Here is a 27,504-nt window from a genome sequence, read left to right as displayed (position 1 = left end):
AGGAAAATATAAGAAAAATGTGTGACTACAGTCCATCGCGGTTAAAAGTTGATGATTAATAATTTAGTGACTAAAAAATATTTTTTTTTTTTAACATTACAACATCTAGAATAATAAATACATAAAAATATAAAGAAATATATAAATATACAGATATAAAACTTCTTCTGCTTAAGGAGGTCACACCCTGGTACATGATGTGCGTTTCTTTATTTTTCCCATGACGAAGGAGTAAATATTGTGGTGCACCCTCGGGCATTAAGTACAGTGATGAACCCCTGAAATGGCCATAGGGAATGTAAATATGGTTTCTTCTTTTTTGCTTGGACACTGGCTTTTAACAATAGGTTTCCCTTATCTTGAAAAGTAATTTTTAATTGAAAGAATTTCTAAACGATGAACTTTTACCTTACCTTATATATTATTTATTTATATGTTTCCTATATATATATGTATTTTTATATCTTTTTATATATACTCTCTCTCTTTTTACTCTTTTACTTGTTTCAGTCATTTGACTGCGGCCATGCTGGAGCACCGCCTTTAGTCGAGCAAATCGACCCCGGGACTTATTCTTTGTAAGCCCAGTACTTATTCTATCGGTCTGTTTTGCCGAACCGCTAAGTGACGGGGACGTAAACACAGCAGCATCGGTTGTCAAGCAATGCTAGGGGGACAAACACAGACACACAAACATATACACACACACTTATATATACATATATACGACAGGCTTCTTTCAGTTTCCGTCTACCAAATCCACTGACAAGGCATTGGTTGTCCCGGGGCTATAGCAGAAGACACTTGCCCAAGATGCCACGCAGTGGGACTGAACCCGGAACCATGTGGTTGGTTAGCAAGCTACTTACCACACAGCCACTCCTGCGCCATATCTATATATTTATATATTTCTTTATATTTTTATGTATTTATTATTCTAGATGTTGTAATGCTAAAAAATATATTCTTTTAAGTCACTAAATTATTAATCATCAACTTTTGACCGCGATGGACTGTATTCACACATTTTCCCTATATTTTTCTTATATGCTTGTATTGGTGGGTTGTGTTTCATCTTCCGTGATTCTATGCATCTATATTCTATGTGAAAGAAAAAGCATTTTGTGATTAAATGTTTGAGAAGGGCATCAAGCTGTAGAAACTCTGCCAGATCATATTGGAGGCTGGTGTGGCCTCCTGCCTCACCAGTGCCCACTCAAACCGTCCAACCCATGCCAGCATGGAAAGCAGACTTTAAATGATGATGATGATGATAATGATGATATAAATATGTATATATACATATATATATAATATATATATAAGTATATATACATATGTATATATATACATATGTATATATACATATATATATATATGTATATATATACATATGTATATATATACATATGTATATATACATATATATATATATATATATATATAATATATATATATATATATATATATAATATATATATATATATATATGTATATATATATATGTTTTTCGTCCGCCGCTATAGGCATCGCCGATAAGGCTCCTTTCCAATGCGCCAGAGAAAAAATTTGTTTGCTTGTTATCAGTCGTAAGACACTTGTTGTTGTTTTCACCGTTAATGCTTCTGTATTTCTTGTTTCTGTATTCCATTATTGTTTTTTGTTTTTTTATATTCGTCCCTTTTGCTGTCCTGGTGTCCATATGCATTCAATCCTTCTTCCAGGAAATCTACGCTCCCAGCTTAGTTTTTCTAATGCTCGTTGCTTAGTTTTTCTTGGAGGGCTGGCCGTGATCTAGTAATCTCAAGATTAATCAGCCGAAATTACTACGATGATCCGGTTCTTGACTGAAGACTGAGGGTTTCGAATGTCCTGTCCGTGTTTATTGTATCGTCTTCTAAGAGTTATACGTTCTTGTCCATGTTGTATTTTTCTACATACCTTAATATATATATATATACATATATACGTATAAATATATACAAATGGTGTTTTTTATGTGCCACCTGCACAGGATCCAATCCAGCGGTACTAGCAACGACCTCGCTCGAATGTTTTGTTCATGTGCCACCAGCACAAGTGCCAGTAAGGAGACGCTGGTAACGATCACGCTCGAATGGTGCCTTTTACGTGCCATATATATATATATATATATATATATATATATGTATATATATATATATAATATATGTATATATATATATATATATATATATATATATATATATATATATATATATAATATAGTGTATATATATATATGTATATATATATATATATATATTATATCACCATGATCACCGTGACCGACCAGGCTATCAGATGTTGCTACACATCGCTGGTCACAATGCGTTTCACATTGTGTTTTAGCCTTCAAATGGCGCCACCCCGCTGGCTAAGCGAGCAGGCCAACAGAAGAAAGAGTGAGAGAAAGTTGTGGCGAAAGAGTACAGCAGGGATCGCCACCACCCTCTGCCGGAGCCTCTGGAAGCTTTAGGTGTTTCCGCTCAATAAACACTCACATCGCCCGGTCTGGAAATCGAAACCGCGATCCTACGACCGTGAGTCTGCTACCCTAACCATTGGGCCATTGCGCCTCTCTCTCTCTCTCTCTCTCTCTCTCTCTATATATATATATATATATATATATATATATACGCAACTGATATGCATTGTTCTATTGCAGAATATATGTATAAATAAATTGTTGAACTTATCTGAAATTCTCCTTGACATCTTTTTATAGCTTTGTGTCTCACTCCTTTATCTGAGGCTTCTGACTACTGCCCATATCATAAACAAAGAAGCTTTTCTATATATATCTATATTATACACTCACACACATACTTTATTAAAAAGCAGCAGAAATATCACAAAAACTATTACTCAGAAATTCACGTTCCACTTCATTGAACAGCAACACGAATCTCTGAGTGACAGTTTTTGTTATATTTCTGCTGCATTTTAATAAAGTATATCACTCTACCGAGTACAATTTTTACACACCTTGTTTCATATCTATGTGCTTTACGCTAAGAGTACCATACGAGTGAAATCGTTGCCAGGGCAACAAGCGGGCCTCCGTGCCGGTAGCACATAAAAACACCATTCGAGCGTGATCGTTACCTGTGTCGCCTTACTAGTACTTACGCTAGTGCTACGTGAAAAATCATTCAAGCAAAGTCGTTGCCAGTGCTGCTGGACTGGCTCCTGTGCAGGTGGCACATAAAAAGCACCATTTGAGTGTGGCCGTTGCCAGTACTGCCTGATTGGCCCTCGTGCTGGTGGCACATAAAAGCACCCACTACATCATCATTGTTCGACCGTGGTCGAGACTTTCATAGTCTTTTCAAATGGCTAATAATGTGTGCGCTACTACACACATTGGAAAGCATTGTACAATCAAGTACTAAAGAAGGTCTTTCCTCCTCCATGAAACAAAGTTGTTCCCGCTGGACGTCAACCCAGTATTTCTAAGCTACGGACCCAGTGATTTATTGTAAGGTTATCTCCCTAGATAGATTGCCTTCACTACGGCTAAGGAGCCCTTTCTACCCCACCCACTACACTCTCGGAGTGGTTGGCGTTAGGAAGTGTATCCAGCTGTAGAAACTCTGCCAGATCAGATTGGAGCCTGGTGCAGCCATCTGGTTCGCCAGACCTCAGTCAAATCGTCCAACCCATGCTAGCATGGAAAGCGGACGTTAAACGATGATGATGATGATGATGATGATGACTTCGACCAGTTAATAACTTTGTCGTTTAGCTGCGTGTGTTTCGTAACACACATGCAACGATATCACTCTACAGTCACGTAACAAGCAACTCATGGCTTCTTACAACATCTCGCCAGCCATTACACTGTCTTTTAACTCCCACACACATTATCTGGCAAACATGCACTTTACACGCATCGTCACATTTTATTTTCCACAAGCATATAAAAATGTAAATTTCTGCCCCTGATATGAGAAGGTTTCTTCTCACTTAATAAAGCAAATTTATTTAAATATATATAACCGTCTGACGTAGGTGTACAAAGAATAAGTCCTGGGGTCGATTTGTTTGACTAAAGGTGGTGCTCCAGCATGGCCACAGTCAAATGACTGAAACAGGTAAAAGAGTATATATATATGTATATATGTATGTACATAGCCTTTGTTAGGGCATCCTTCTAGGAGAAAGTAACTCAGGTAACTGGGATAACTGACATAAAACCTGCGGCTCAGTGGTTACCGATGATGCTGACTTGTTCTTCTTTTCGGATTATGGCTGCTGTTGCTTAGTGAGTGGGATTGACTCAGTGCACAGCCTTTCCTCACTTAAAAAAAAATCTTCTTGCACAGGCATTGCACAATAACAACATTGATTAAGCTTCGTGCAATGGCCATACTCGATAACGAGGGGGCAGCCACCATGTATGTATAAGTATATATGAATATATATATGTGTGTGTGTGTGTATATATATCTCGATGCTATAGAATTGAACCTAAAACAGTTAAACCAAATTTCTAGCATATACAGTGACCACATTGAGGTCTCTTTCTCTCATGTCTTCTGCTGATTATTTTTCTTCTTAACCCTTTTGTTACCCTATTTCTGTTGAGATTCTGTGTTTCTTTCAATTACTTTTAAATATAAGAAAGAATTTAGTAAAATAACTTCGTTATCATTCAGCTAGTGTTAGGAACATAAATTGTGACTAAGGTTTGGTGGAAGATTTTAATTCAAAACTTATGAAAACAAAACATTTGTACTCAGAGCTATGGCCGGTTTCAGCCGGGTTGGTAACGAAAGGGTTGTTCCTTTAATTTTACACTGTATTCAAAGTAATCTGCATCTCAGCTTCAACATATAGCAATGGAATGTTCTAGAAATATAGCACAGAAACAAACATTGGCATTTTCTTTGTCGAGATCTAAATGTCTCGAGTCTCCTGATTGCATCAATAGACCAATCCTAGATTCTACCGACTCATTCTCTCTCAGATGGTATTTACTAACTGCGTATAGGAGTGGACATCTTTGTGTTTTGATTAATACGTGTGCGTTGGTGTTTTGATATATTTGTATGTGTGTGTGTGTGTGTGTGTGTGCTTCGATATACATGTGTGTGCACGTGTGTGTGTGTGTGCATTCTTTTATTCATTTATTCTTTTACTTGTTTCTGTCATTTGACTGTGGCCATGCCGGAGCATTGCCTTTTAGTCGAAGAAATCGACCCCAGGACTTATTCTCTGTAACCCTAGCCTAGTATTATTTTATCGGTCACCTTTGTCAAACTGCTAAGTTATGGAGATGTAAACACACCAACATCGGTCGTTAAGCCATAGTGGGGCTACAAACACAGACACACAAACACACTCACACACACATACACATAAGTTGGGCTTCTTTCAGTTTCTGTCTACCAAATTCACTTACAGGGATTGACCTGAGGCTATAATAGAAGACATTTGACCAAGGCACCACGCAGTGGGATTGAACCCGGAACCATGTGGTTGAGAAGTAAGCTTCTTATCACACAGCCACGTATATATAAAAAGTTATACTTTTATTCATAAGCATTCATAGATTATTAACTTATGTATGTATAATGGTCATTTTTCATAGCATTTTTCCGATGGCCAGATAACTGAAGAGATGGTGGCATGGATTTCCACCTCGACATCCAAAACTCAGAGTTTTATCTTTGCTACCAAATAATTGTCACATATTACATTTACCAACACACACACACATATATGTATATATATACCACCCACTACACTCACGGAGTGGTTGGCGTTAGGAAGGACATCCAGCTGTAGAAACATTGCCAGATAAGATTGGAGCCTGGTGCAGCCTTCTGGCTTCCCAGATCCCCGGTCGAACCGTCCAACCCATGCTAACATGGAGAACGGACGTTAAACGATGATGATGATGATGATATATATATATATATATATATATATATACACACGCAGACCTGAGCGCACGCACATATCCACACTTACACACACATACGTCCTCTTGCACTCTCCTGTCTTTGAAAGAACTTTTTATTCACCCATTCCCTTCTGGTCATTCAATATGTGACCGCGTGTGTACTGTTGGCGATTTTTTTTCCTCCGTCTTCCCTTCTTTGGATCTTTCCTTTTCCTATGTTTTTGATGAAGAGCTCCGACTCGAAACATTAAATCCTCCTTCTTTCTTTCCTTTCCTGAGCGTCCAATAACACTATACTTGTTCCACGTCCTCGCGTTGTTGTGTTTTCATGTTTGGATTAACCATATATATATATATATATATATAAATTGAATTAGAGATAAAACCACTATTAGGCAAATCAATAGTGGTTTTATCTCTAATTTAATTTATATTTATACTGTGAAATTTGATTTAATACTAAATCTAGTTTTTCCCTGTAAGTTTGGATTTACTCCCTAATATTATTATATATATATATATATATATATATATATATATATATGTACACACACACACACATATATATATATCTTGCTAGCAATTTTTATAAATTACTTGGCAGGCAGCAAAAGTGTCTTTGAGTCTTTGAGTGAATGACAGAATGTTTCTTATTAGAAGAGAATGCAAAAATATTTCCATTGATTTTGAGCAATTTCGATTTCACTTGCCTCAACAGGTCTTCGCAAGCAGAGTTTTGTGTCCCAAGAAGGAAAGATATGCATAAGTGGGCTGGCTACATCCCAGGTAGAGGCCATGGGTTATGGTCTCACTTGTCCTGCCAGGTCTTCTCATGCACAGCATACTTCCAAAGGCCTCATCATCATCATCATTGTTCGACCGTGGTCGAGACTTTCATAGTCTTTTCAAATGGCTAATAATGTGTGTGCGCGCCACTACTACACACATTGGAAAGCATTGTACAACCAAGTACTAAAGAAGATCTTTCCTCCTCCATGAAACAAAGCTGTTCCCGCTGGACGTCAACCCAGTATTTCTAAGCTACGGACCCAGTGATTTATTGTAAGGTTATCTCCCTAGATAGATTGCCTTCACTACGGCTAAGGAGCCCTTTCTACCCCAAAGGCCTACATACCATGCACATGTGCATGTGTGTACACATACACACAAGGCTTCTTTCAGTTTCTGCCTACCAAATCCACTCATAAAGCTCTGATTGACCTGAGACTATGGTATGGTATAAGACAACTTCCCAAGGTGCCATGCACTGAAAGGACTGGTTTCTATGTTTCTATGTTTATATTTTACTTTATGGAATATCCTGTTTTGTAAATTATATATTGGGCCATCCCATAAATAATGCAGTTTTTTTCAATTGCATGAACTAAAACTCGGAGGGGGACAGGATAAACTACCTGCATCAACTTGCTATAAAAGCAGATAGTAATTTTACTTTGTACTTATTCTTAGTGCAGTTCAATTTTAAGTTACTTTTTCAAAGCTATAACGAAAGTGACAAAGGAGCATATTTTGCTTTATGAGTTCAATAAAGGCAACATCGCAACGGAAAGTGCAAGGATTATTAATGTAGTATATGGAGATCGGACAATAAGCGTAAGCCAGTGTCAACGGCGGTTCCAGAAATTTCAAGCCGGAAACTACAGCCTGGAAGATGAGCCTCGTCCTGGAAGATCTGTAGAGCTTGGCAAGGACGTCCTGCAAACCCTGGTGGAACAAAGTCCCATCGTAACTGTTGAGGAACTAGCAGAGAAGCTTGGATTTGGTCATTCAACCATTCAGTGACACCTGTGTGCCATCGAAAAAGTTAGCAAATTGGGTCAGTGGGTTTGTTACAAACTTTCCGAGTCTAATCACACACAGAGAGTAAATGTGTGTTCTTTGCTGTCATGTCTCAGAAATGAGCCTTTTTTTGGAATGAATAGTAACTGGTGAAAAGAAATGGGTTCTCTATAAAAATGTGAAGCACTGAAGACAGTGGGTAGGGAAAGGAGAAACACCGGCACCTTAGACTTTTGAAGGTTTTCTCTCACTTAAAGTGTTATCTGTTTGGTGGGATATGAAAGGTTCAGTTCACTTTCAACTTTTAAACCCAAACCAAATGATAACAAAGGAGATCTACTGCAAGCAGCTTGAGCGGCTTAAGTCTGTGCTAGAAGAAAAACAACCATTTTTGGGTAATGCTCAGCCACATACAGTGAGGATGACATTCCAAAGGCTGGAGCAGTTTGAATGGGAAACGATGCACCACCCACTGTGTTCACTGGACATTGCCCCATCTGATTATCATTTATTCCTCAGTCTTCAAAATCATTTGGACAGAAAAAATATGAATTCTGTAGACTAAGTCAGAACAGCACTGGAGGAGTATTTTTAATCACTGACAAGTGAATTTTGGAGGAGGGGCTTTGCTAGTCTACTAGATAGATGGAAAAGCATTATAGAAAATGAAGGAGAGTATATTTTAGATTAAAAAAGAAATTTCTTTATCTTAGTTTTGAAAGATTAGAGAAGCATAAAAAAACCCACATTATTTATGGGATGATCCAATATATTAGCTTAACTGTGGCATAAAAGATAATCCCAATTACTTTAATCCTTTCATATAAACCTAATGTCTTTGCTACACAGTCATGCCTATATCTTTCTTTGTTATATTATGTATGATAAATGTCTTAAATAAAATATCAGATTAAATAATTTAAACTAAGTAAATAACTGGGGGTGACAAGTTGGCTGAAAATCTTGAATTAATTGCTTTTAATTATTTAGTTTTATCTGTCCTTGTTCTGAATTTAAATCTTGCCATGATCCATTTTTCGGTTCATTCTCCTGTAGTCAAGAAAAGAAGCACCAATTGATTTAGTTATCTATATCTCTTTCCTATGAGCACCTAACATTTTGTTTAGTCTGAAGGTCACTGTGTCATTAGGTTATTGGTATATAACATGACTAAATTTTATTTCATAATAAAAAGAAAGTGATCTAAAGTATATATGAAACTCCCCACCACTACAAAAAGGAAATTTAGAGATAATTTCATTTGTTAAATTAAGAAAATGTTTTTGTGTAATTCAACCGAATACTTGTAATATTCAGTTTTGAGGTTGTTTGTTTTTTCTTTCTATTTGTAATATCTACTGTGTTTAACTAATTATATAATATAATCGAATTGAACCAGCCAGGATCCCTGGTCTAGTGGTACGTAAAAAGCACTATCCGACTCGTGGCCGATGCCAGCGCCGCCTCGACTGGTTTCCATGCCGGTGGCACGTAAAATACACCAATCCGACCGTGGTCGTTGCCAGCCTCGCCTGGCACCTGTGCAAGTGGCACGTAAAAAGCACCCACTACACTCACGGAGTGGTTGGCGTTGGGAAGGGCATCCAGCTGTAGAAATATTGCCAGATAAGACTGGAGTTGGTGCAACCTACTGGCTTCCCAGATCCCCGGTCGAACCATCCAACCCATGCTAGCATGGAGAACGGACGTTAAACGATGATCATGATGATGATGATGAAATGGCGATATAATTATATTAGCAGTCATCATCATCATTTAACGTCCATTTTCCATGCTAGCATGGGTTGGACAGTTCGACCGGGGTCTGGTAAGCCATGGAGGCTGCACCAGGCTCCAATCTGATCTGGCAGTGTTTCTACAGCTGGATGCCCTTCCTAATGCCAACCACTCTGTGAGTGTAGTGGGTGCTTTTTACGTGCTACCGGCACAGGGGCCAGAGCAGGTTGGCAAACGGCCACGACCGGTTGGTGCTTTTACGTATCACCATTAAATGAATTATAATCTCCATGAGATACGAAGTCGAAATGGCAGCAAAAGTATTTACTAGTATTTACTTTTATGTATTGCTGGCCGGGTAACGTGTCACTGTTATCTCTGGCAGTAAGGGGTCCATCATTGATGGGATCAATAGAAACAAGAGTGCATTTTACACCAAAAGCCAATATGTAAGTTTGGTATCTACCACAGTATAGTTTGTTCTAACAGGACATCTACGTTTAAGTGGGGATAGATATTACTTCTTGATATTAATGCAGCTTCTGTCACTAATATATATTACGAGCAAAAGGCCCCTCCCCCCGGCCCAATGGACAGTGCTGAGTTGTCAAACATTTAAACCAAATTTTCTCAAAACAACCTGTCCGACCGTCCCATTTTGTGGCATTATTTCAGGCCAGCTGGCTTTTTTGGTACAAAGTGCACATGCATTTTTCTGGATAAATTACTTTACTCTGCAATGTATTGAGTACCTTATTTACTGTGGTTAACCCCGACTCAACCCGGGACCTACATATATATATATATATATATATATATATATATATGCATGCATATGTGTGTAAAATATCTATCACTCTCTCTTTCCCTCTCATGATATCTCTACTTCACCTCCCCTCCCTTCCTTTCTCTCTCTCTCTCTCTCAGACATTCCACAACCTCTATTGTCTTCTACCTCCCACCGCACCTCACACAGCTGTTGTTGCTCTCACATTTCCACAAACATATTCTATTGCTCCGCTTTCTTTCTTAGTGTTTGTTTTTTATATTCTGTTATTCTTTAGAACGTCTCTCAAGTCTCTTCACCCTCTTCCTCCGTACCTCCCCCCTCCCTCATCCTTTAATTCTGCCATTCTGGCAATCTATCTTTCTAATTGCTTGTTTGTCTAGCTGTCTATCTATTTATCTATGCGTCTGTCTGCCAGTCTGTTTGTCTGTCTGTCAATCTGTCTATCGGTTTGTCTGTCTGCCTGTCTGTCTCTCTGTCTGTCAGTCAACCTATCTATCTATCTACTAATCTATCTATCTATCTGTCTGCCCATCTGTCTGTCTGTCTGTCTGACTATCTATCAATGTATCTATCTATCTATCTATCTATCTATCTATCTATCTATCTATCTATCTAATTCTATCTATCTGTATTCACCTCAATAGATGTCATTGATTGGTTGAAATTGCTGAAATATGAAAAATTAAACAAGAAATAGCTTACAAACTACAGAATTTTCTCAAGAATGCCAAGAGAAAAAGATGTTTTATGTGACACATTCTACCAGAATACGAAGTTTAAAAGTGTTTAGTTACAAAAAATTATTTTTGAAATCTGCCGGTCAAAGTGAAAAGATCCCCTTCTGCTCGTCTCTTTGTAAGGGTTGCTTACTGCTCCTGTTTACCAGGAAGGGTGTAGAGTTTCACTGTACAACATCCTTTCAGAGGATTTATATCCTTGATTTAGTTAAATTTATATATATATACTAGCAGTATTGCCCGGCGTTGCTCGGGTTTGTAAGGGAAATAACTATATAAGCATTTTTAGAGAGTTATAGCCAAAAAATAGCAAAAAAATGCATTAAAAATGGAAAAAAAATGATGGTAAATTTTTTTTTTAATCGTTGACTCATCGTAGACATTTTTAGAGAGTTACTTCCCTTATATAATAGCGAAAAAATGCATTAAAATGGAAAAAAATGATGGTAATTTTTTTTAAATCGTAGACGTGCGCTAATACCCAGAAGTGCTCAATATGAATCACGACTATAAGATACCCGGTTTTGGTTAAACTGCACCGCAAAATGTGGGAGTAGTTAGGAATCTAAATCGTAGGAGACAGACACTCACACAACTTCACTTTTATATATATATACACACACACACACAGAGGGTGTGGTGAATAAATTGTTGTCTAAATTACACAAAAATGAAAATAACACAGACATCTCATTTTAACAGATACATTTATCAAAACTACATAAAAATATCTTGAAATACTAAAGAGTAAATTTATTCAATAAAATTGCCATTGGCTTCAACCATGGCCTCCAGACGATTTTGGAATATCCTGCAAGTTTCAGGATGGTCTCCTTTTTACAGTTGGTGAAATGCTGCCATAATCCTTGCCTTCAGTTCACCTTTGGTGTTACGAGGAGTTTTGTTGGTCTCTTGATCAACTGTGCCCCACACATAATAATCAGGGGTTTTGTTGTTTAGGGAGTTAGGTGGCCAGATGTTTGGGGTGACGTGGTCGCAGAAATTGTCTGACAGCCATGACTGGGTTCTCCTGCTTATGTAACATGGTGCAGAGTCCTGTTGCCAGACATAGGGTTTACCAGCAGCCACTCTCTTGACCCAGGGCAGCACTACTTCCTCCAGGCACTTGATGTAGGCCTCCGTGTTGAGTCTGAGGCCATGTGGGAAGATGAATCGATGCATAATGTCACCATCACTAGTGATCACTACAAACACCATGATGTTGACTGGATGTTTGATTTTTATCGCTCTCTTTACGTGTCCTCAGATTGACACCCAAACGCTCTGATGCCAAGCAGTACAGCATGTCATTTCCAAATGTCTGGCAGAGTAAATTTGCATCATGGTGCTGTTTTCCTCACAGACGGTGCCCAACTGACCCTACTATACTGTGTAGTCGACAAAATCAAAAACAAACAATGTGCATGTGTGAAATTTAAAATACAAAATCGCGACAATTTACCCATTGCACCCTATATATAAAAATACACACATAAATGCATATTTGAAAATGTGTGTGTGTTTTCTCCTTATTTTGACCTCATTCTATTAATGCAGAACTCAAGTCCTCATATCGTATGTACAATCTATAAAGTTCAGCAGATTTTGACACGTCAACATTGATTCATCACCCTGCAAAGACTGAAAATATATCCTTGGCAAATGCTATTGCAGTGAGTTCTAATTCCTGACATGCCTGCAGTATATTTGATACAGCCACATGTAAGATGATCCGTGCCCGACCTTTGTGTTTGTGTACGTAGAAGCATATATATGCATTTATACATATGTATATATATATATATACATATAGACATGATAGATCACTGGTCACTAAACCTGTTTTAATTTCTCTCCCTGTTTATTTCTGTGTTCCTTTCCGCTGAAGAGCATAGGCTCAAAACGTAACACATTAAATAATTTATATTAAAAACCTTAATGTTAAATAATATATTCACACAGTGTCTTCACGAGTATAATTTCTTACAAATGCTAAGACCTACATTTTTATGTTTAAAATTCAGTCATATTATTTTCATCAGCAAGCTAAGTAATGTTTTTTATTTAACAATATTATTTGACGTTTGAATTGTATTAAGTTCAATTATTATTATTATTATTGTTGTTAAAATATTCATTTATATATAATTTCTTGATAATTATTAGTGACGATACGTAAATCTATTTCTTTATTATGTTTCTTATTATTTTTATAATGTGATTTAAGGTATTACATATAATTGAATTTGAGAAATAGTTTTGTAAGACAATATATTATTTAATAGTTAGGTGGTCTATTTATTACCTAGTATTACATTTAAGTAAATTAGATTAATATTAATTGATATTTTGGTCAACTATATAATTGAGTAAAACATTAAATCTATAGATACTACATATATATTAATAATATAGCTAGTTTATCTAATAGGTGTGTATATATTTGAACAATTTCCTATTTTTAATTCTAATATCTATAGCTTGTACTAACATTATGTATATTACTTAACATTAAGGTTTTTAATATAAATTACTTAATGATTATAAGTTTTTATTTAGATGTTTATAAAATAAATAAATTAATTAATAATTTAATTTAATGTATATAGATTAAATTATAGTATTTAGTTTTCACTTAATGTATATTTTGTATTTTATATATATATTCAAAATGTGACCGCGTGTGTAACGTTGGCGATGTTTTTTCCTCTGTCTTCCCTTCTCTGGATCTTTCCTTCTGTTTCCGACGAAGAGCTCCGCTCGAAATGTTAAACCCTCCTTCTTCCCTTCCTTCCTGAGCGTCCTCGCGTTGTTGTGTTTTCTCCTTGTGTTTTCATGTTTGGATTAACTATATATATCTATATATACATATATATAAATAAGAAAATGGAGAAAGAAATTTAGTTTGTTCATCAACTTTCTGATATTAGAATGTTGGATTATTTATTCATTTAACAAAATGAGAACCTTAAAAAAATCGTAAAAAATAGGGATTTTCATAGAGAAAAAGCACCTTTTTGATGTAAATAATAAGAATATATATGTATTCTATTGACTGCTGTGTCGCCATTTTTCGGTGTATTTCAACCAGAAAAATGTTCACTTAAAGAGAATAACAAGCTACATAAGGCAAAATTTTTACTTTTCAAAAATTCCAATTCTAAAGGGTCGAAACAAACCCAAGCAACATACATATATATATATATATATATATATATCAGCATTGGTTGTCAAGCAATGCTAGGGCGACAAACACAGACACACAAACATACACACACATATATATACATATATACGACAGGCTTCTTTCAGTTTCCGTCTACCAAATCCACTCACAAGGCTTTGGTCGGCCCGAGGCTATAGCAGAAGACACTTGCCCAAGATGCCACACAGTGGGACTGAACCCGGAACCATGTGGTTGGTAAGCAAGCTACTTACCACACAGCCACTCCTGCGCCTATAATATGTATGTAAAAGATATTTTGTTTTCATATTTTAATTTTACTTGTTTCACACACACACAAACACTAACGTGTTTTTGTAAGGATTCGTTACCCCTAATTCTTATAACTTCTGCATTTTCACTTATTATTCTTTTCAAACTCGTTTGAATTTTTCAATCGAATGTAATTCACACTCTAGAAAAGGTATTTCTGAAAAATGTTGTCTTAAAATCTGCGTAAAGAAAAGTCGTTAATGCAGTTTTATGTCTCACCTTCAAAAACGCATTTATTGGGGTCCCTCGCCTTTTCCGAACAAAAATAAGGGGTTTACGGCTCATTAGGCATCCGTAATGCATGTCGTTTGAAAGGTATTATATACAATTTCATTAAAAGATATCCATTTTCCTTAAAGTTACGAGGGAAAAAACTGTATCGTGTGAATCTTCCAAAGTCTTCTCCCATCCCACTTCGGAAAAGATTTTACCCAGAAATTTCATTATAATCGTAATGTATGCTGTTTGAAAGGTATTTATATAAAATTTCATTAAAAAATTCCATTTTCCTAAATGTTATGAGGCAAAAACTCAGATCTTGTGAGTCCTTTCTCCTCCCTGCCGTTGCTTTGAGCAAACTTTTGTTTCTATATTCGTTTCCTACCCCCAGCCCTTTTTTTTACACCTGCTGTACTATTTTTTGTTTTTGATTTCGTTTCTAGGTAATTATGTCAATATTAACCTGTTTTTTTACATAGGCGCAGGAGTGGCTGTGCGGTAAGTAGCTTGCTTACAAACCACATGGTTCCGGGTTCAGTCCCACTGCGTGGCATCTTGGGCAAGTGTCTTCTACTATAGCCCCGGGCCGACCAATGCCTTGTGAATGGATTTGGTAGACGGAAACTGAAAGAAGCTCGTCGTATAAATATATATATATATTTATATATATATATATATATATATATATATATATATGTATGTGTGTGTATATGTTTGTGTGTTTGTGTTTGTCCCCACCAACATTGCTTGACAACCGATGGTGGTGTGTTTACATCCCCGTAACTTAGCGCTTCGGCAAAAGAGACCAATAGAATAAGTGCTAGGCTTCCAAAGAATAAGTCCTGGGGTCGATTTGCTCGACTAAAAGGTGGTGCTCCAGCATGGCTGCAGTCAAATGACTGAAACAAGTAAAAGAGTAAAAGAGACATCACTCCATTTTGGCCATCCCACTTTTCTTCAACGCCCCTCACCCTCCATGTCTTTCCACCTCCCCCAAGGGGGCAGTTGTTCCCACTTTGGGAACCACCGCGTTAGAGAGATAGAAAGAGAGAGAGGGAGGGAAAGAGAAAGAGAGGGAGAGCAATAGTGAAGGTGCTAAAAAGGAAAGTGAGAAAGAGAGAGAAAAGAGAAAGAAAAAGAGAAAGTGTGTGTGTGTCATAGAGAAAGACAGCGCATGTGAGAGAGAAAGATAGAGAGTATAAGTGTGGGAGAGACAGTGTGTGTGTGTGTGTGAGGGAGAGAAGATGTGTGTGTATGAGAGAAAGATTCAGGGTGTGTGTATGTGTGAGAGAGAGGATGTGTGTTTGCGAGAGAGAGAGAGAGAGTGAGAGAGGATGTGTGCTTGCGAGAGAGAGTGAAAGAGAGAGAGAGATGTGTGTGAGAGAGAGAGGGGATGTGCGTGTATTTGCAAGAGAGAGAGAGAGAGAGAGAGAGACGTTGGTATCGTGGAAGCAGCATGAAGCGAAGGGGTACGACAGGGATTCGAACCGGCAGCCGGTGAATGTTTTCTCGTTCAACAAGCGCTACCGTCGCAAACCCATTCAAGCGACTTCCATGGACATGTGGAAGACTGAAGCGAGGCGAAAAAAGACGAAATTATGACTGGAAACCATCGCACAAAGCCCATATTTACTGCCAGACGGTCTCCGAGAGAGCCAAAGTACCAAACGAGAAGAGGTTTGTATTAAGACAAACACCATAACGATCCTTTCTCTTCAGCTCTTTCTAAAAGGGACCCATCCTTTTATATAGGATATGGCGATTAATCTATTTATTTTTGTATCAACTCCCGTTGTTGTTTTTTTGTGTGTTTAACTTTATTCTGTCCATGGATTTACAAATCGGAGTGAAATTTTAGCGCCGTTTGCCCGACGGACAGGGTCGACTGTACAACGGGTGGTTCGGACTGGAACGAGCGTGAAGCGAACCCGGGGAAAATGTCAGGTGCTTCGTGTGTGAGTGAATCGAGAAATGAGTTTGCACGTGTGTTTGTGTGTATGGTCTAGGTATGTCTGTGTGTGAGTGTGTGTGTGTGGTCTGGGTATGTCGTGTGTGTGAGTGTGTGTGTGTGTCTGTGTGTGAGTGTGTGTGGTCTGGGTATGTGTGTGAGTGTGTGTGTGTGTGTGAGTGTGTTTGTTGCACGTGTGTGTGACTGAGTGAAAGCATGAGCGCGTGCGAATGTGTGTGTGTGTGTGGTCTGGGCATGTATGTGTGTGAGTGCGCGTGGATAGGAGTGTGAGTGTGTGCGTGAGAGACTGTAAGTAGGTGTAAGTGTGAGAACATGCGAGTGCGTGTGCGTGTCTGTATACGTGTTTGAGTGAGTAAGCCTTGTGTGTGTGTGTGTGTGTCTATATATGTATGTGCCAGCATGAACGCGCGCGCGCGCACGTGTAGTAGTAGTAATAATAATAGCAGCAGTGGTAGCAGGAAGAGGAGACTGAAATACGCCAGCCTCCCTCTTCGATCGCGTCTCGCCCGTTACAATTATACCTCCCACCGCGACCACCGTTGTGACTATCACCGCCGCATCCACCACCACGATCACCGCCGCCGCGTCGAGCATTTCCCGGACTAAATACTGCATCACACAAAGACCAGTCTATATATATACATACCTACACACACACACACACACATATATATATATTTTATGTGTGTGTATATATAATATATATATATATAATATATATATATTTATTCTATGTGTGTGTGTATACATATATATATACGCCCGAATAATGGCTTGTGAGGGATCGTCAGACAAGCAACATTGATGTAACATAAACACGATTTTAAAGGTTACAACCAGGAATATAAATGGTATATATGTAATATACACACACACACACACACATACACACGTGAGACACTCTTAATCATACACACACACACACACATATATATATATATATATATATAGTAAATCGCAGCACATGCTAACATATATATAATATATGTGTGTGTGTATATATAGATATATATTATATATGTATATATATATATATATGTATTATACACATACCTATACGTCGCATGATTTGTACAAACATTATTTTCGTATGTATGTAATTAATTGAAACACAAGCTATGTGTTTGCTTATATATACATATATGTCCATATATACACTCACATAATATACAGACATGTAACGGTTATTTCATACCACTGAATTTCTACACACACACACATTATATATATATATATATGTATGTATGTATGTATAGTGTGTTTTTAAATATACATATTTCACATGAATTTAAACACTAGAATTACAAACATACCCAAATCTGTATATAGACACATTTCTACACACCCAAAAAGATATGTATATTCACAATGTATATTCACAAACGCAACACCATGCATTGGTAAAGCTTTAATTAATTTTATACACACTGCAAAAGATGTATGTATATATGTAGGCATATATATATATATATATATATATATATGAAATAATGAACTTCATAACAGACACAACCCAAGTGTGTAATATACACGCTTTGTGGATTTCATCATATATATATACACATAACGGTATGTAAGAACGTTCGTTTTAACTATATACATCCTCTGGATAATACAAAATCCTGTTTCATACACACACACATATATGTTACACCCATCTACATCAATATATACGGTGAACGGTTCATATATACCCTACCTTTGGGGTCAATTAAAAAGTATTTAATACGCCAATAGCTTATTAAATACATTCAGTCGCGCGTGTATAATATCTATATATATATATATATATATATATATATACATTCACGTTTGTATGGATAACCTGAGCATAAAGTTTACAGATGGATGTGGATATATTATAGGAATTATATTACAATACGGAGCAGGTACGTAATTTATCCGTTATTTCTGTTGTTATAAGAAAGGTGACGAACCGAGCGGAATTGTTAGCATGCCGGACGAAATGCTTGGCGGCATTTCGTCCGTCTTCAATGCCCCCGAGTTCAAATTCCGCTCCCAGGTTTTGACTTCGCATCTCCGTCCTTTTGGGCTTCGATAAAATTAAATACCTATTTCTTTATTACCCACAAGGGGCTAAAAACACAGAGGGGGGCAAACAAGGACAGACATAGGTATTAAGTCGATTACATCGACCACCCCAGTGCGTAACTGGTACTTAATTTATCGACCCATTAAATACCAGCTGAACACGGGGGTGGGGCATCGATGTAATCGACTAGCCCCCCCCCCTTCAAATTTCAGGTCTTATTATTATTAATTACAAAGGTTAAATTTATTGACACAATCATAAGAACATGACGTTACGTTCTGAGTTCAAACTCTGCCGAGGTCGACTTTGCCTTTCATCCTTTCGGGGTCGATAAATTAAGTACCAGTTACGCACTGGGGTCGATGTAATCGACTTAATCCGTTTGTCTGTCCTTGTTTGTCCCCTCTGTGTTTAGCCCCTTGTGGGTAGTAAAGAAATAGGTATTTCTTGCAGCTCCTTTACATCCTGAGTTCAAATTCCGCCGAGGTTGACTTTAACTCCCGTCCTTCCGAGGGTCCGATAAAAAGGATGTACCAGTTATGTACACGGGTCGAGGGTATCGATTAACTCCCTTGCCTTCAAAATTGCTGCCCTTCCCCCTCTTCTGGGTCTTCACTTCCTGTGTTCAAATCGTTCCCAGGTCGTCCTTACATTTTATCCCTCTGGGGTCGAGAAAATAAAGGGCAAAAATGACCAAAGTACCAGTTAAGTCGGTGTCGATGATATCAACCGACACTGTCCCCTTTCTGCCTAAATCAAACCATTGCTAATTGTTACAAAAGCTTGTTCATCCCCATTCAACCCTTATTGAATAAACCTGGTAGAAACTATTCAATCCATCCTTGGCCATGCCGTCTGTTTTTCTCTACATGTCTTGTACATACATAATCCTACATTATCCCAGGTGATCTAAGGTATAAATGTTTCTTTCTAATGCGATATGTTATGATTAGAGGGAGATTTGGTTGCTATTTCTGTTTACCCTATTGGCCATGTTGTGAGCTCCCACATAAGCGACGTTGGCATGGTTGGCGTGGCGGCAATACAAATAATAAAGGGTCCTTGTTTTAGTGTATCCACAGTTCTCTATGAGAGCTGTCCGCTTCGAATTTCCCAAGTTTAAGTTGCTAGACATTTTTGAGCATCGTGTAGATCCCCCTTCTCTGCTGTTATTTTTATTTTCTTCCCCCTCTGGGTGAGAGGTCCCCTGAGAACTCCCCTTTGAAAAATAAACCGAGAACCAAAATTAAGAATATGATGGTGTAGAGGTAGTTGTGGTTTTTTTTTTAAATGTTCCTTTTATTCGTTTCGACAATTCCAAGAAGAAAGCCAAACCAATTTTTAACATTTCCCGTAAATGTTGCTCTTAATTTTAATTATGCCGCTTTCTTCTTCTTCTCTTTGCCAGAGACATTTGCACATCGAGGCAACAAATGTTCCATCTTTCTATATTCTGCGTTCAAATCACGTCCAGGTTGATTTTTGCCTTTCATCCTTTCAAGGTGGATAAAGTAAGCACCTGTCAAATATGGGGTCGATGCTGGCCTTGACCTCTTGCGAAATTGGCAGACTGGCAAGATTGTTTGTGCGTCGGGACAAAAACGCTTGGCTTCTGGTTCTTTACGTACTGAGTTCAAATGCCGCCGAGGTCGACTTGCCTCCCATCCTCTCGGGATCTGTTGTCTCGAACCCTTCTCCCAAATTTCAGGCCCAATGCCAAATTTTGAAGCCATTATTATTAAGGTGACGATCTCAGAATCATTCATGCGTCGGACAAAATGCTTAGTACCGTTTTTTTTTATGTTCTGAACTCAAATTCCACCCGAGTCGTTACAATAAATACCAGTTGAGCACTGGGGGGTCGATGTAATCGACAAACCTGCTCCCACAAAATGTCAGGCCTTGTACCTTTTGTCAATTATTACGGACAAAAATATCTTGTATTTGAACCAGTGAGGGGAAACGATGTGGGGATAGGTTACGCAGAGGGCTTCGTCCACCACCTTTTTTTTTAGCCAACGGAAGCAGTAATGGTAGTTTATAGCGTCTATTCCCACCTTCCCATTTTCGCCCTCTTGGACCTTAGCGTTCCCATTCAAATGATTAGTAACAATTCTATATTCTGAGTTCCAATTCTGATGATATGAACGCAATCTTTCAACTCTTGAAATAAGGCACCGAACGAATTGGGTTGGAATGGGGCGATGTAATGAGCTGAAATTTTCCCTTCCTCAACGTTTCAGGTTTTGTACCTGTCGCCGAGGTTCAATTTTTATACTTCTTTCATCCTTCCCAAATCGATAAAATATAATAAAAACACCTGTCAAGTACTGCGGTCATGGAATCGACCAACTTCCGCCTGTTATTGAGGGTGCAGACGGATGCGTTCTCCCGAGACGATTTTCGTCAAGAGCTATGTATGGCTGTTGTGAAAATCGTCAACGTAAACGAAGTTTCATTTGGGAATTAGAGAACAGTTTGACGAAGGTTTGCGCCCGTGGAGGCCAGGGTGGATCTTTGGGGTTTCTTGATTGCTTCTAGTTGGAAGTTCTCCTGTATCAGAATGAATACACCCAGCACGTGTTCACGTGTTTTGTTTACTATATAGGGGCAGGTGTTATAGACGTGGTACGAAGTTTGTTGGATATTTTCCTTTTGACCGACACTTTCAAACTTCGGACACTGGTAGAATGTGTCATATAAAACATCTTTTACTCTTAGCGTTTTTGAGAGAAGCTTATATTTATGAAGTTATTTCGTTTTAAAGTTGTCGTATTTCAATAATTTCAACCAATCAATGACCTGCATTCAGCAGAAGTGGATCAAGTGCTTCCTTTCAAACAGAACCCAACATATTGTAGTCGAAGGAGTCAAATCCAGCCCAACCAAAGTCAGTAGTGGTGTCCCACAAGGCACTGTGTTGGGCCCACTTCTCTTCATCATCTACATTAATGACATCACTGATATCATCAAACACAGTAACATCAGAATCTTCGCTGATGATTCCAAGCTCCAGAAAGTCATCAATGGCGTGGATGACCGGATAAGCCTTCAGTCAGACCTACTGGCTGTTGTCCAATGGGCGGAAAAGAACAACATGTTACTAAACGAAGACAAATTCGAACTGATCCACTTTGGAAGGGAAGACGCTCTCAAACTCCCATACTCTCTTCCTTTTGGTGAAATTCTCATGGCATCTAACTTGAATGTTTTTTCACGTGCCAGCAGCACAAGTGCTAGTATGGCGATGCAGGTAACGATCACGCTCAAATGGTGCTTTTAACGTGCCATCAGCATGGAGGCCAGCTTGTTGACCGAAATTGAGAGTATGATAGAAGAAGGTTTGCTCTTCATTCCGTAGAAGAAAAAATTCAAATCGGACCATGTTAACACCAAAAATTATTTACATCAAAAAGGTGCTTTTTTTCTATGAAAATCCCTATTTTTTACGATTTTTGACTGCTGTGTCACCATTTTTCTGTGTATTTCAACCAGAAAAATGTTCACTTAAAGAGAATAACAAGCTACATAATGCAAAATGTTTACTTTTCAAAAATTCCAATTCTTAAGGGTCGGAACAAACCCGAGCAACGCTGGGCGATACTGCTAGTATCTTTATAAACACATGTCTTTATAAACTTTATATGAGATATCATCATCATCATTTAAAGTTCGTTGTCCATTCTGGCATGGCTTGGACAGTTTGACCTGGACTGGCCAAACCAGAAGGCTGCACCAGGCTCAAATCTGATCTGGCAAGGTTTCTACAGCTGGATGCCCTTCCTAATGCCAACCACTTTACAGAGTGTAGTGGGTGCTTTTAAAACATGCCTGATGTGCTAACACTCTTTTACTTGCTTCAATCATTTGACTGCAGCCATGCTGGAGCACCGCCTGTAGTCGAAGATATTGAACCCAGGACTTATTCTTTTTATACCTCGTACTTATCCTATCAATCTCTTTTGCTGAACCACTAAGTTACAGGAACGTAAACTCACCAACATTGGTTGTCTAACGAAGGGGGGTGGGGACAAACACACACACACACACACACACACACACATACACACACACACACATATATATATATATATATATATATATATATATATATATATATATATATATATACACACACACACATATATACGATGGGCTTCTTTCAGTCTCCGTCTACCAAATCCACTCACAAGGCTTCGGTTGGCCCAAGGCTATAGTAGAAGACACTTGCCCAAGGTGCTGTGCACTGGGACTGAACCCGGAACCATGTGGTTGGTAAGCAAGCTACTTACCACACAGCCACTCCATACATGTCTCGTATGTATGTACCATGACATAAATGGACAAAAAATATAAAGGCCTCGCCTGGCCCCCGTGCCGGTGGCACATAAAAGCACCATCCGTTCGTGGCTGTTTGCCAGCTCCGTCTGGCACCTGTGCGGGTGGCACGTAAAAAGCACCCACTACACTCACGGCGTGGTTGGCGTTAGGAAGGGCATCCAGCCGTAGAAACACTGCCAGATCAGACTGGGCCTGATGCAGCCTTCCGGCTTCACAGTCCCCAGTTGAACCGTCCAACCCATGCTAGCATGGTGATGATTCTCGTTATGCATGCGTACACACCCACATTCACACATTACTGACATCAATATAAATAACGATATATATTTTATCGTTTTTGTACTCTTTTTTGCTGGCGTCATGATCTCAAATAGAAAAAATACATTAACCTGCTTTGTTTTATTGTACCAGTTTTATATTGTTTTGTTTTCTTTGCACTTCAATGATATAACAGTTTATCTTCCAAATAAACAGAAGAGATATTCAAATCAACAGCAATAATCATTATCATCATTATTATTATTATTATTTCTTCTATTCTAGGCACAAGGCGTGAAATAAAAGTTAGACATTAACTCCAGTGAATAATGGTACTTATTTTATCAGCCCTGATAGGGATGAAAAGCAAAGTTGACCTTGGCAGAATTTGAACTCAGAATATAAAGACAGATAAAATGCCTCTAAGCATTTTGCCTGGTGTGCTAACGACTCTGCCAGCTCACCACCTTAATATTAATAATAATAATAATAATAATAGTAGTAATAATAATAGTAGTAATAACAGTAGTAATAATAATAATAATAGTAATAATAATAATAATAATAATTAATTCTCGTTTAAATAGTAATAATAATAATGATGGTGATGATTTCTTTTATTGTCCACAAGGGCCCAAGTCTTGGAAGACAATATCAAAGGACAAGTTAGAACACACAAAAACAGGTGGGGTTTACATCAATCAAAGGGAGATCCTACCACATTAAAGGATATAACAAACGATATATAATTAGAAATTAGAGAAATAAATAATTAGAATCCCCAATAACGAGGCAGTCCATGGATTCACAAAACATTGAGGACAGTCCAGGGGTTACATAAAGGATCAGGTAAAAAGAACAGTAAATAGAAATTTCAACAATTTTGAGGGCTGTTCATGGAGCCTCCCCCCACAAGGCCACAGTCACCCTGACCACTAGGGCGAGTGCCCTCTTCTTATCCCCTTCCTTCAATCTGCAGGTGAATGCTTAAAGCAAGCCTGTTTTCTTGGAGCATTCTTATCACATTCAACCCAACTTTCAACAAATTTGCTTGGAGGAGGTGCTTCTAATTTTGGCATCAGGCCATCGATTTTGAGAGGAGGGGGAATTCAATTATTCCGTCCTCTGTACTCGTCTGGTACTTTATTTCCTCGCCTCCCGAAAAAGGATGCAAGCAAAGTTCACTTCAAAGGTATTTAACTGGAAATGTAAAAGAGTCGGAAGAAATTCTTCTAAGCATGTCATCCATTTTGTGAGCTGTTCAAGAATTTGGACCTGGAGATCTCCATTTCCAGCGACTTTGAGGGCCACCTCCCAGTGGTGTTGGGCGTCAACGAAGAGCCCTCGACTACAACAAGACAACCAAAGTTTTTTTTTTTTTTCCAAGGTCTTGGGTCTCCCCACCCTAAGCCCTAGACTGTCACCTAATCACCCTTACCCATCTTGTTGCTTAACAACAACAAATCCATTTTGTGATGATGGTGATAATTCTTTCTAATTTTTGCACCAGGCCAGCAATTTTAGAGGGGGGGAGGCAAATCAGTTATGTCGACCCCATTTATCACCTAGAAGCTCAGTTATTACCACACAGATGTTGGGGGTAATTAGAATGATAGCAGCTAATGGAACGTGGCAAGATTGAGAGCCAGAGGCGGATGGGGGAATGGGCAGGACAAATATCACTCCACCACTGATCTGATCTCATCTGTTTACTCATCAGAGAAGCCACCGTTTAAACAGTTAAACAAATAATTGCCTTGATTTGACTTCATGTCCCCAAGATGATAGCCATAAACAAACAAATGCTCTATTTACACAAACAACAAAGAACTGATCAATATAAATTCTGTTTCTACTTTTTTTTAAACTTAGTAAAATTGGAGACTGACACAGGTGGCAGGGCTTTGGCAGTATATACTCCCCTAGTGTGCTCCCTCTTTTCTCTTAAAGTTAACCCTTTAGCATTCGGATTAATTCATCAAAGCCTTATTTATTCATATTGTTTTGAATTAATTATCCATTATCTCATAGCTTTGAGGTTTATTTTTAGAATGACATTGTAGAGTAGGTGTGAGAGACTGGATCTGGTTCATTTGAACATCTAACAGGTAGAATATTTGGGCTGGGATATGGCTAGTTAAAGACAGTGGGGAGTTTGTTGAGGGGAGATTTGGCTGATAAATTGAGTGAGGCCAAGTGACTACAGAAAAAGCTCCCTTATTGGCTCATGTGGTTCTGAAACCAGAACCACGTGGTCGGGAAGCAAGCTTCTTACCACCCAGCCATGGGACTGAAACCAGAACCACGTGGTCGGGAAGCAAGCTTCTTACCACGCAGCCATGGGACTGAAACCAGAACCACGTGGTCGGGAAGCAAGCTTCTTACCACGCAGCCATGGGACTGAAACCAGAACCACGTGGTCGGGAAGCAAGCTACTTACCACACAGCCATGGGACTGAAACCAGAACCACGTGGTCGGGAAGCAAGCTTCTTACCACACAGCCATGGGACTGAAACCAGAACCACGTGGTCGGGAAGCAAGCTTCTTACCACACAGCCATGGGACTGAAACCAGAACCACGTGGTCGGGAAGCAAGCTTCTTACCACACAGCCATGGGACTGAAACCAGAACCACGTGGTCGGGAAGCAAGCTTCTTACCACACAGCCATGGGACTGAAACCAGAACCACATGGTCGGGAAGCAAGCTTCTTACCACACAGCCATGCCTGCAAATCTGCTAAAATCTCAATAATGAAAACCAAACACAGCATTTTCTGATTCCCATATCAAATTTGATCTCGTGGTTGCCCATAATCAGGTCAGAGAGAATTCTAACCCAAAATTTGCGTTTCAATTGCCAAAATATTCTTCCATTTAAAATTAGTCAGTGTTTATTGTTGTTGGTGTTGTTGTAGTAGCAGTTGTAGATTGTTTGGGTTTTGTCTGTTGGGATTTAATTTAAGTCTTTTCTTTTCTCTTGCTTCCTTTGTAATACAATATAGGTGTGCTACAGTTTTGCCTCCCAGCTACATGGGTTTTTGTTTGGCTTTGGTCTCACAGCGTGGTGCCTGGAGAGAGTTGTTTTCTATAGCCCCAGGTCGACCGATGCCTTGTGAGTGAATGTCATAGATGGCAAACTGTGTCACAGCCCATAAGCATGCGTGTGCATGTGTATATATATATATGTATGTATGTGTGCATATATGTATGTATATGCGTATATGTATGTATGTGTGCATATATGTATGTATATGCGTATATGTATGTATGTGTGCATATATGTATGTATATGCGTATATGTATGTATGTGCGTATATGTATGTATATGCGTATATGTATGTATATGCGTATATGTATGTATGTGCGTATATGTATGTATGTGCATATGTATGTATGTATGTGCATATGTATGTATGTGTGTATATGTATGTATTTGTGTGTGTACACGTGTATGTGTTTGTATATGTGTGTGTGTATATATGTATATGCGTATATGTATGTGCGTATATGTATGTATGTGCATATATGTATGTGCGTATATGTATGTATTTGTGTGTGTGTACACGTGTGTGTGTATGTGTTTGTATATGTGTGTGTGTATATATATGCATGTATTTGTGTGTATGTGTTTGTATATGTGTGTGTGTATATATATGTATGTATGTGAAACCGAGTATTTCTAGGTTTTTGTTGGTGAATGACCTACTGCACCTTTCGAGCGTTGGTCCCCATGGAGGCAAAGTAGCCAATGCCGGTTGGATGCAAGAAAACTCCTTCTGAATGTTGGGCCTCATGGGGCAATGACCGAGATCTTTGGCATTATGTCCTGCTTGAGTAGAAGATCCATGAAGCCAAATGAAACCACAGTCATGGCAGATACTGGTGTCACGCAAATGGCACATAAAAGCACTCGTTACACTCTCAGAGTGGTTGGCGTTAGGAAGGGCGCCCAGCCTTCCAGCTTACCAGCTTTGGTCAAACCGTCCAACCCATGCCAGCATGGACAACAGACACTAAATGATGATGATAGGTACAAATGAAAATTCATAACCAGGGTATAAGAGCTGTAAGTTCCACTTTTATTTACCAAAAATGTTCCCTTTTTCTCCTGGACTTTTTATTGTATATTCCTCTACTACAGTCCATGACATTTGTTCCTTGTCCTTCCCGAAC

General features: G+C 38.5%; 1 protein-coding gene across 1 annotated transcript in view; it reads left to right on the top strand.

Annotated features, from left to right (window-relative positions):
* Positions 1-211: 211 nt before the first annotated feature.
* The window catches only part of LOC115226525, a 51,324-nt gene continuing 24,031 nt past the window's right edge, over positions 212-27,504 (top strand). The window contains 1 exon segment of the mRNA XM_036515480.1: positions 212-298. The gene's annotated coding sequence lies outside the window, so the exon portion shown is untranslated.

The sequence above is a fragment of the Octopus sinensis genome, linkage group LG30, assembly GCF_006345805.1.
Source record: "Octopus sinensis linkage group LG30, ASM634580v1, whole genome shotgun sequence".
Taxonomy (NCBI): domain Eukaryota; kingdom Metazoa; phylum Mollusca; class Cephalopoda; order Octopoda; family Octopodidae; genus Octopus; species Octopus sinensis.
This window is presented reverse-complemented; position numbering and strand designations above follow the sequence as displayed.